The sequence below is a fragment of the Chenopodium album genome, chromosome 8 (genome assembly GCF_948465745.1).
Source record: "Chenopodium album chromosome 8, dcCheAlbu1.1, whole genome shotgun sequence".
Lineage (NCBI taxonomy): Eukaryota > Viridiplantae > Streptophyta > Magnoliopsida > Caryophyllales > Amaranthaceae > Chenopodium > Chenopodium album.
Window position 1 is genome coordinate 39558603 of NC_137841.1, and position 12726 is coordinate 39571328.

Here is a 12726-nt window from a genome sequence, read left to right on the forward strand (position 1 = left end):
GGGTTTATAAGTAAACAAAATTAAATTGAAAAAAAAGGGGGGAAAGCAAAGGCAACTTACTGTCAGGGGACGGAGGTGTGGCGTCGCCGGAAACAACCACGGCCAGGTGGTTCAGTCACGGCTAGGGGACGGAGGTGCGGCGCATAGGCTGCGTTGTGGTGGCTATATGTTAGCCGTTGGTGGTTTTTTTGCAAAATAAAAAAAAAAAAATTGACCAATTGCACACATTTACTTAGGCGCGGCGGCGTCGCCGGAAACCACCAGGGCGGTTGTTTCTGCCTCGAAAGCTCTCCCTTCCTCCTTATCTTTCTCTTTCTCGTTCTCTTTCTCCTCTCTCTTTCTTTCACCCTTCTTTCTCTCTTTCGTTCACCAGGGCGTCGCCGGAAACCACCAGGGCGGCTGGTGTGCGTCGCCGGCGTAACAGTGAAGCGCCGCCTTGTTCTTTCTTCTCTCTCCTTCTCTCTCTCCTTCTCTTTCTCTCTCTCCTCCCGCTGCTTCTCTTTCTCTCTCTGCGTTTCTTTCCCCCTTTTTTTTAGGTCAAGGATACAATTTTAATTTTAAAAAATGACAATGAATTTTACGACGGAAATTGCCTCGTAATTAAAATTTTCCATCGCTAAATTGCGACGAAATGTTTTCCGTCGAAAATATCCACCTTAACGACGGAAAAACATGTCCGTCGTAAGTATTCCGTCACAATTTAGCCTATTTCTAGTAGTGTTGCTTCGGATGAATGTTGTCTTGAAAGATGATGAAGCATGCGTGGTAGGGAAACAAGAATTCATGATAAAGGGTTCCTAAAGGGAAGGATGATATGGATATGGATGTGTGAGTGAAGTGTGTGAATGTGATACTAAGGCTGGCTGCAAGGGTTATGGCAATGGAAAGAGATGTGAGAAGAGTCAAAGATGATGACTCTTTAGGCTGAGTAGGCTAAATGATGTGGGTTCAAGCCCCCAAGTCTATCTCTAAATGGGTAGGGGTAAGCAATGGATATTCTTTGACTCGATCATGCATAGATATGAATATGAATGTAGCCGCACCTCAATGTGAGGTTGCCTACGTATCTGTTAGGAATAAGGCCGAACGTAGCACTAACCGAATTTTGCACAAGTGTATGTACACCTCAAAGAGGTCTTTCAAGGGTTGTAATGTGGTTAAGCTGATGGTTTAAGGAAGAAAGGGGTGAAAGGCTCAAGACCCGAGAGAATCCCCAAGATGTGTAATTGTGAATTTGAAAATTTTGAATTTTGCAAGTTTATTTTCAACACATTTTTTTTTTTTGCTTTGAACTTTTTTTTTTCATTCTTTTGAATCAATGTAGGCAATCTCAGATCATGCGGTCCATCACTCACTTATCATTCATGTTTCTCAGGCACGGTACCGAGCACTCGATGAGAGACGCAATTTGAGACGTGTTCATATCAAAGACATTGGAACACTTGCCTTTAGACATTGTTTTATTTTTGCTTTGCTACTTTTTTTTACTTGTATTTGAATGCTATACAATTACACATCTTCCAATCCCAGGGTTGAGTGAATGTGGGTTGAAGAAATGAAGGCCAAACGTTAGACGAGGCTCAAAGTGGTTGATGAAGAAATGGAATGTGTGCTTGAATGGTTAATGGGAAATGACAGGGTTCGAAAGGTGTCTCAAATCATTGGTGTACCTTGTGTTTAGTTCGGCAATTGATGTTTTTTTTTTTGGCGAATGACATGATCGAATGCGAAGGAAAAAAATGATCATTGATGGAACATGGCATATAGACATAAAGATAAGGAGAACCTATGCTAGACTTATTAGGGGAAAAGGGTTAAAACGAAAGAAAAAAGCATGAAATCTTGTATGAAAACTTGTCTTGTGTTTCGTCTTCATGGTTTCTTATGAATTACTTGTTACCGTCAAGAGGAACAAGAAGTTTGTTATTGCTGATGCTTTGATTGGAAGAAAAGAAGGAAGGAATGACGTTCCCCTTATTCTTCCAACTATTGCCTAGTGATTTTAGACTCAAGTACTGTGTAATGATGAACTCATCTAATGCATTAACTCAATACTCGGATTGGAAAGGAAGAGTGTATGAAACAATTTTGAAAACTGATGGGAAATACTCCACTCATTCCTATTACGACGGAAAATGACGCATGCATGATCCTAATGTACGATCATAAACAATATGGTGCATGACTCGGAGACAAAGTGTGTGCAATGACTCAACATGTGTGATTAGGTGATTTTATTAAGACTCGTGGTATGATCGCATGGCTAGACATGAGGAAGTTGTGAAAAACAAAGGACTCAATGATCAAATAGCACGGAAGACTAAAAGACAAACTAACTTGATTAATTTTGTCCAATTTTAATGTTTATGCTATTTACTAGGTGAAAACGGTCCATTGGAAATCATTAGTCATAAATACGATCAACAACAATCAAAGACAAAGAACACATGTTAAGGTTAACACAAAATTCGATCACAAGAAACTAGGAAGAGGACTAGAATTCTAGAAGAGTTATGACTCATGGGTATAAAAAAAATAATAAAAATAAAAATCTATAATCCTATATTATACGAGTTGACACGGATTAAAGGACCGGGTAAGACTAGCTTGACACGATTTTTTTTTTTTAAAAAAATAAAAAATAAAAAAGGTAACGCTAAAAAGACACCTAAACTGGACAGATTGTAGTATATCGGTTATAACTTTTGATCTGTGACTCTGATTGGGACGAAACCAACTCCAAATGAAAGATAAAACTCGGGGCTACAGATCCATAGGCTGTACGACACGTAACTCTTTCTAGAACTCCAGCTATGACCAAAACAAGTTGACTCTTGTGCAGTATACGGGAATAAAAATCCGAGTGACTAAAAAATTATAAAAAAAAATCTATGACTCGACTCTAAAAAAAAAAAAAAAAGGGTTTAATAAAAAAAAATAATAAAAAAAAATCAATAAAAAAATGCACATATAAGCACATCGTCACGAATGATGCAATGAAGTTCGCAACCTAGAGTCAAGATCTATGTTCCACTATGGTCAAGCTTTTGGGTGTCAAAGGGTACCATGGTTAAGAGTTTGGACGCGTTAGCAAGGCAGCCTCCCTTGAGGGTGTATGCCAACGGGCGGATCCGCGAGTTCGTGATGAAATCGAACTCGACTCCATGGTTTGGGTGGATTTAAAAACTCGGATGAACCCTTATTGTCATGAACGTTTTCGGGTTGATAGAGCTTAAATCCCCCGGGCTAGCCACATACGTAGAATACGTACTATTGTGGCAAAATAGGTAACCTAAAAAAAATCATATGCATATGTGACAATGCCAATTAAATTGCAGGAATACAATTCAAGAATCTTTCAAGTCTCATCCACTCATCTTAATTAAATACCGATCACTCAAATCGATAAATAACCAAGAATCTTCCCCAGTGGAGTCGCCAAATTGTAGGCGCACTTCGAACGACGCCTACGTAAAAAGCATGTTGTGAATATGCTTGGCACTCATAGGAAGTAGGATTTGACATAATACGATTAGGGACAAATAAAGTAGGGAGCCGCCAACAAGTTTTTAAGGAACTTGTAAACCGTTCACGGATCATAAAAGGCAACCACGATAAAGGGACAATGAAGGCAACAACGATTGACCCGTGAAGGTTACACCCCATTCATAATCCATGAGATTACTAACTCCATATGGTTCGGAACCACGAAAGGAGGATCGGGGATGATGGTACGAAGTGAGTCATGGAGTCACATTCGCCCGTATTGGCCTCTACTCGATTCTTATTGTGAAAAGTGATTCCTGCGATCTCAAAGGCATACAAACAAAATATTCAATTTGCTTCAACTATTATTAGGCTAAATTGGTTGAATATTAATGAATTACATTATTCTAAAATATTGTGATCACTTGATTTAATAACAAGATTAAAAAGGATCCTAAACCGGTTGTCCAAATTATCTTATTAGGGGTGATTTTCAATTACATATTCCCTTTAAACATGCAATATGGTGATCATAAAAATAATAGAATAAACATTAATATTGTAAGCAATTCAACAATAATTTGTTAGTCAAATCAAATAATAATAATAACCCTAATCATGATACTAGCAATATAAAATAAAATAAGAGTAATTAATTTAATTAATTACTCACATTCAGCACGTTCCTTTAAATTGCTACATCATGAATAAACTGTTAGTAACTTCAATAAAAAAAAATAAAGTAAATGAAAATTAAATTAAATAAAGATTAGATTTGATTTGGTCCAAACCCTCAGTCAATTATACCTTTCACGCCTTGGTTTAAGTATAGAACTTCGGGTATTGTATGGACTCCTTGGAGTGCTTAGGGGAAGTATTATTGAAGAATAGGGAGGCTAGTATTTAGGCTAAAGAGGGAGAAGATAATGATTTTGTGATTAAGCTTGTTGATGATTGAAAAAGGGGAGATATGACCTCTATTTATAGAGAAAAAAGAAGGTCGAAGAATCAAGAAAAGATAAGAATTCGAATCGGATAAAACTCTTGCGATAGACAGCAGTTTTTTTGGTTTTTGTTTTTATCATATCTTTTGATCCACAAATTGGAATAAGATGAATAAGATATAGTTGGAAAACTATTGAAGTCTAATTTCTAACCCAATTAGAATCAGATTAAAATATTTTGTAGAACAAAAGATATAGCCGAAATAGTGAAACGGTGTCAGTTTTGGATAGAGTTTGACATTTTATTCATATCTTTTCTGTTATAGCTCGGAATTGATATTATAATATATCATTGGAAAGATAATTACAAGGGCTATCCAAGAATATAAAATTTTGATAAAAACTATGAGGCAAGAAAATAATATCTGTCTATCTTTGAATGTCTTTCAATTCGGATAAAATAGGACTTTAAAAAAGAGGAGTTTAATTCAATTTCGAACTCTTTAATCTTATCTTTTCAAAAAGGATAATTAAGATAGTTTATAAACTTATAGAAGCTTCCAATTAATCCTAATTGGTTTAGGAATGGGATTAAATAATTTGGACCCTCCTCATGATCATTGGGTCGTAGGTAAGGTGGGCTTAGGTTCGGTTTGGGCTCGCTTTAATATTTTGGCCATAACTTATTCGTTATAACTCGGATTTGGGCTTATAATATATCGTTGGAAAGCTCTTTTAAAGACCCATCCAACAATTCAATCAATGGACCCAGATTATGGACCAAAATAAACTGAAATAAACGTTTTTATATAAAGGACACGAAATGAACTATTTTAAAGGACACGAAATGAATTATTTTGGGTTTAAAGGCACGAAAAGAGGAAAATAAGTTATGGTTTGGGGAAATGGGCTAGGAATTGGGTTGGTTTATGAAATGGAAATATGGATTTAAGCACTGCAAGATTAAATACTCAACCCGACCAATAATGGCGGTGAAAGGTTGTTCATCATCGGGTTTGGTTTTGGGGAGACATTTTTAGGTGTCTACACATAACAAATGCATGTTTTTTGTCAAACACAAATATGTTATTTGTAAAACACTTATGTGTTCTTTTTCAAATACCTATATGTTATTTCCGCCTTTTTTTATAACTAGGTGCACCATGTGCATGGTGCATAGATGAGACATTAATCTTATACTGCACGTTTGTGTTTATGTTTGGTAAAATAGAAAATTTTAAAATTAACACCATTTAAAATAGTCAACTAGTGTGTGACCCTGGGCTTTGCCCGTGTAACACTTTGAATAATTTCATTTTTATTTTAGACACTTTAAAAGACATGTTAATTTTTTTTATTATGGGTATTTCATTTTTATTTTTATTTTTTTTTTGAAACCATATTATGAGTATATTCTAATTAAAAAATAAATAAATAAACTTATTTTTGATTTTTAATTGTGTTTATTATATATTATAATACTTGTATGTATTTATATATAAATTAGGATTAAAAGATCAAGAATGAATGTGAGTGTTTTTTTTTAATAATTATATAAACTTTTGTATATTTCTTTTTCATATTTATAATTGACAGGGTAAAGTCGTATCCCCTAATAAAAAATAATTCCTAAATCCTCTAACTAATGTAAATAGAGAAGTAGGGTCGAATCCACAGAGAAACAAGTCTTTCTATTCCTAATTAATTTAAGTAATCTAAATTATAAAGTAACCAATATGTAAATTTGGATAATAAACTAAACTACAAAGATTAAGAATAAGGAGAAAACAATATATAAATGGATCTAGGGCATAGGTTCACCAATAACTAATATTCCAGGGTAAAACATAATAATCAATCATCAATGCATACATTAATCAAATCATAAAGGGCTTTCGCTACGTATTACAATCACACAATTAATTTACCGGTATTAAATCTCATCTTTCGAATCTCGACTCAACCATTTATAAATTAACCTGCCTATTGAAAATAGACCTAAACATCAATTCTCATCTATCGAATCTCGAATCGATATTGTTAAACTCATGCATAAAAGATCTGCGCAAATCTAGTCACAGAGCATTAAATCAATCAATAGGAAATTAATCTAACATTGACAATTAACAACAATAAATTACCCGTCATATTATTTATGGATCCCCACAAACCCTAGAAATAAAACTACTCACACATAATTAAATCTTAACTAATCAAAGCAATAAAAAAAGACATGATCAAAGGAATAAAATAAACAACTAAGATTAAGAGAAAAGAAATCGTTACCAAATAAATCTGGAATTAAGAATAGAGTTAAGAACAAAGTATATGAGAGAGAAACTAATCTAAAAGCTAAGTAGAGAGAGAAAATCTAAGAGAATAATTAAGAGAGAGTAAAAGAAGATCCTAAACTCGTTTTACGGAGAAAAATTTATACTCCGTAAGAATCCTAAACTAAAACAAACTTAAACGACGCTAATCGTCTCCTAACAATAACACGCGCCCGATCGGGCGAGGCACCGCCCGATCGGGCGCGCCTTTTTCCTCCAAGTATGAATCTCGCGCCCGGCCGGGCTCGAGTTCGGGCGCTAGCCTTGCTTCCCTCGCCCGGCCGGGATCCAGCCTCTTTGGCCGGGCGACTCTCTTGGGCCACTATTTGGACTACGATTGGGCTCCAATTCTTCGGGCCAATCTGGATTTCCTCTTCGGGTCTTGAATACTTGGTCCAAATGCCCCGGTATCACATATACCGAGCCCTTAATCACCGGTGCGATGGCTCTAACCGGCCCTGGGCTATAAAAACTGGTCGTGCTTCTCTAGTGCTCGTAATTGCTCCATAATAAATCGGGAAAATGCTCCAAAAGTGCAAATCCCTGCAAAAGTCAACCAAATCTACAAAAACACTAGAAAACACTAATTAGTAATAAAAGTGGCTCTAAAGAGCCAAAAACACTACTAATTATGACCAAGGGATGGAGGTAAAACACTATATAAAATAGACACATCAAACTCCCCCAAGCCAAACCTTTGCTTGTCCCTAAGCAAAGATCTCATCAATGAATAAATAAATATGCTTCACCCCAAAAAGTAAAAATCATGAACAAACAATTCAAGGTAAATCCAATAAACATGCTTCAAAATCAATCAATCAAATCCATCCAATTACCCTTCCTCCCTAACAATTGTCAAATAGAGCAAACCACAAGAGCATATAGAATTCAAGACTAGTGCTCACACACTCAACTCTCATTTATGTGGCGAGTAAAATATGTACTCGATCGCTCTCCAACCAACCCCTTAATGTAAACAATTCCCTCCCAACTCACACTCTCGTGTGTATAAACAGATGTACGCTCAACCTACTAGTCGACTCGAAATATGTCAAATCATAACTTGCATTGATAAACAACACTTTCACATTCATACTACTCTATGCACAAAGGTCGGAAGGTCTTTAAAGCTTGTAATGTAAGGCTAGGGTAAAGGGTAGGAATCATTTGGGAACAAGTGAGAGAAAAGCTATGCTTAAGGGACCAAATCCTAGTAAAACCCATGATCAAAATAAATAATGATCAACAACTCCTTCATAACCAACTCTAACATCAACCAAATATACTCCAATCATAATAAACAATCCCAACACTTACAATTTCACTCATAAGATATAATAATAAAGAACTGGAGTGAATAAACAACTTTATTTCCAAACTTGAATTTTTCATTGAAGCTCTATTTTTTTCCTTCCTTTTGATCAACCTCCAACTAGAACATTTGAACATTGAACACTTTTTTTTTTCTTTGTTTTTTTTTTCTTTTGAAGTTCACTTATTTTTTTCTTTTTCTTGAAATTCTCTTTTTTTTCATAACATCATACTTTTTTTTTCAAGAAGATATAACTTTCAAACTCATCAAAAATAGACATGATAAAAAACAAAATAACTTCTCAAATCCCACCCAAATTGTGCAAATAATAAGAACACTACAAACTCCCTCACCTCACTCACTAATAGCTCCCCCAAGTCAAGCTTGGGATTAGTAACCAATGGGGCAAAGTAGGCTTATAATGTGGCTAATAAACAACAAAAAGTCAAGGCAACAACATGAGTAGCAAGAAGGGAACAAATGTATCTACAATCATCTGAAGGCTACCTAAAAGAATGAACGCCTTCGTCCTCCTGAATGTGCATAATAATGAATCATATAAACATTACTTATAGTTTCAAATCAATACTCAAATTCATTGTCATACCAGGAACTAACACACATTCCTAACCAAATCAACTAGTCAAGCACTATATTCACAAACAGTTGGCAAAATCGACGCATATTAAGGTTTTCAAGGCAATCAAACATCAAATCATGATCAACTAATCCACAATGCTTATCATCAATAACCAAGAATCAAAAAAAAAATTCTCAAGTATGGGGCACAGGAAAGCATGATTTATAATTCATTGGAACGTATTTTTGGATTTTTTTTATTTTTCAATTTTTTTGTATTTTTTTCATATAAAAGAAAGAAATAAAACTAACCTAGAAAGCAATAAATCTAAACTAAGAAAACAAACCAAAACAAAAGAAAAGAGAAAAAGAAAGATACCAAATCCAAAATCTCCCCCAAGCCAGAATCAGACAATGTCCTCATTGGCTCGAAAACTAGCCCAGCATAGCTAGTCCTGATCATCCTCATCCATGGAGCCGAACCCTGCACCTCCACTGCCACCTGCACCAGAAGAGCTACCACCAAAATAGTTAGCATGAAAACTCTCCTCCGCCGGTCCCCCAAAAGGAATGTCCTGGCCGTACCCATGGAAAGCAGAATAGTCAGTATAAATTCCATGGGCATTGGGATCCCTATCGTATCCCTGGGGTGGAGGTTGAAACCAGTCAGGGTAAATAGCATCGTCGGGAATGTTGCCCCGACGAGCATAATCATCGTACATAGGGTACATAGCTCTACCCTGGTTCCTCTCCAGGTACCCTAACCTCTATTTTATGGAGCCTACCATCATCCTAAGGTCAGTGTGAGAATGCTCGATACGGCCTAAAGCCTGACCTATACTCTGAAGGTCCCAAACTGGGTTAGAGTCGACATAGGGGACGGAGTGAGACATGCGAGGTGGATAAAATGCCACCTCGGGCTGAGGCTGGGGTGGTGGAACTGGTGGTGGTACTGGTGGTGCTTTCCCCCCAGCTTTGGCAACTAAAAAGTCATACGTGTAGGAGTGTTGCCCGGGGGGAAAGGCGGTCAAGTCAGGAGTGGGTAAGGGAAAGATGGGCAAAGGCTGCTCGGTCCCAGTCCTAATACACCAGTGGGGTGTCTGCTCACTATCCAGTCGTACCCACCCCAACTCCTCAAAATACCTAGCAGTCATATAGGTATCCGGTCCACAGTTGGTCAGTAGGTGAGGTCCACCCTCAACAAAATCGTCCTTTTTCACTGCTATTCTAGTGATAAGGCCTTCTATACGAATGGGGGTGCGAGACTGGGTACTGGCTGTGGCATGTTTGCTCAAATGGTGGATAATGTACCTACCCATGTTCAGTTTCCCAAACCCAAACACATAGTGTCCTATAATAGCTAATTCATTGGTTTGGGCGTTATGGGGCTCGTTCCTACCTAGAAAACACAAACCCGCAAATCTCTGCCAGATTTTTGGGACAGGGTGATGAATAGGTTTGGTACTAGCATGCTGGGGGTCGAAGGTAGGCAAACCAATCAGAGCATAATAAATGTCACCCATTTTATATTCAGCATGCCATTGGTATGGTAATTCAGAAATCAATTCAAACAATTTACAAAATTCCACATAAGTTAAACTAATATTTCTATTGTTCAACCTAAAAAATAAATTCGGTCTATTTCTACTATTTATAACTTTCAAAGAAGACAAGAATTCACAAGTTAATTCACGGTATGTAGGATAATGCATATCAACGAATTTTCTCATTCCTATGTGTAGACACCTAAAAATGTCTCCCCAAAACCAAACCCGATGATAAATAACCTTTCACCGCTACTATTGGTCGGGTTTAGTATTTAATCCCGAGAGTGCTTAAAAAATCGTATTTTATTAAATTCATACTTTTGAGCGGTCCATGGATTAGTCTTGATGTTTGGTAAAAGCATAGTTTTAATTTCAGCCCAAACTTATTAATTAATTTTTAGCCCAAACCTTTTTTATTTTATTATTTTTGGCCCAAACCTTTTATTTATTTTTATTTAATTATTTTCTTATTTTAGCCCGAATAATGAAAAGTCAGAAAAAGCCCGAAATTATCAATCGGCACTTTAAAAAGCTGAAAGAAGTTAGGGTTAAAAATGAGTTTAGACGGAAAATGGACTGGAAATTCCTGCGCCACGGCAGACTGCCACCGTGTCACGGGAATCCTTCCCGTCTGACGGTGGGACTTCCCGTGACACGGGAGGTCTGCCGTGACACGGGACGTTCCGTGTCCTTTCCGCGTAAACCCTTAACGCGTTTTTCATCCCGTTTTCTGAAAATTTCCCGCGTCACTCCAAAACTGTACCGTGTCACGGGAAAGTGTACCGTCTGACGGTACAGTCTGACCGTGTCACGGGATACATTTTTAGGGTTTTTATCATTTTAGGGTTCCGTGTGCTCCCTCAGCACATTTTCCCTATAAATACCCCCTCATTTCTGATGTACGGGGCACCGAGAATTTTTATTATTATTATTTTCTCTCTTCTATGCTATTAACCTAAACACTAGCCTACCCTTTTCACTTCAAAATTCCTTCTTCAATCACTCAAAGGAGTCCATATTTTACTCGAGGTTCTGTCCTTAAGCCAAGGCGTGAAAGGTAGAACTGTTTGAGGGTTTGGCCCCAAAATTAACTTTATTTCATTTAATTTAATTTAATTATTGTTTTATTACTTCCTTGAAGTTACTAACTCGTTTATTATTTTGTAGTTGCAAACAAACAGATTCAAAGTAAGGATCATGCTCTTTTATTATTATTATTATTATTTTTCTAACGATTTTATGTTGTTGGAATTGTGATTAAATTGGTTTTAATATTAATATTTATTCTATTATTTATCACCATATTGCATGTTAAAGTGAATATGTAATTGAAAATCACGCCTAATAAGATAATTTGGACAACCGGTTTAGGATCCTTTTAATCTTATTATTAATTGAAGTGATCACCAATATTTTAGAATTATGTGTGCATTAATCTTAAACCAATTTAGTTAAATAATAGTTTGGAGCGAATTGAATATTTTGTTTGTATGCCTTTGAGATCACAAGAATCATTTTTCACTATAAGAATCGAGTAGAGGCCAATACGGGCGAATGTGACTCCATGACTCACTTCGTACCATCATCCCCGATCCTCCTTTCGTGGTTCCGAACCATATGGAGTTAGTAATCTCATGGATTATGAATGGGGTGTAACCTTCATGGGTCAATCGTTGTTTCCATCGTTGTCCCTTATTCGTGGTTGCCTTTTATGATCCGTGAACGGTTTACAAGTTCCTTACAAAATTGTTGGCGGCTCCCTACTTTTTTGTCCCTAATCGTATATGTCAATTCCTACTTCCTATGAGTGCCAAGCATATTCACCACATGCTTTTAACGTAGGCGCACTTCGAGCGACCCCTACACTATGTCATTTAAAAATCGTTTAACAAAATCAAACAAACCATACGATTCTAAAGTAGGGTGGTGTAACTACCGTGAAGGAATAACCTCGCGCCCGACTAGGTGTTCTAGCCGCTCCTTTTGCTCCTGGCTAGCAATACAGATCGTTGGCTAGTATGGGAGTTGTAAATCCGGGTCGTACTCCTCCCTCGAGCTAGAACTCCTACCGAAAATAGATCGAGCCCTCTTTGAAGCCATGGTAAAAATGGGTATGAAAATTAATTTGAATGGAATTTGAAAATCTTTATATAAGATTGTAGAGGATGAAGAGAGGATTAAGAATATGTAAAAATATTTGGATTTGGGTGAGAAATGGAGAAGAAAACTTAGAGAGAAGGTAGAGGTTTTAAGGTTTTAGAGATAGAAAGTTATGGAGGAAAGAGAATAAGAATGAGAAAAGAAAGAAGAAAGAAGAAAAAGAAAGGGAATTAACCCCGGATGTGTGTCGCGCCCGGTCGGGCGGGCTTTGCCCGATCGGGCGATCTAATGCCCGATTTTTCTTCGACTTTCGCTCCCGGTCGGGCGCCCTTCGCCCGGTCGGGCGATCTTACGCCCAAAAATTACTTATCTCTCGCACCCGGTTGGGCGGCATTCGCCCAATCAGGCGGAAAAATATGTCTGTATAC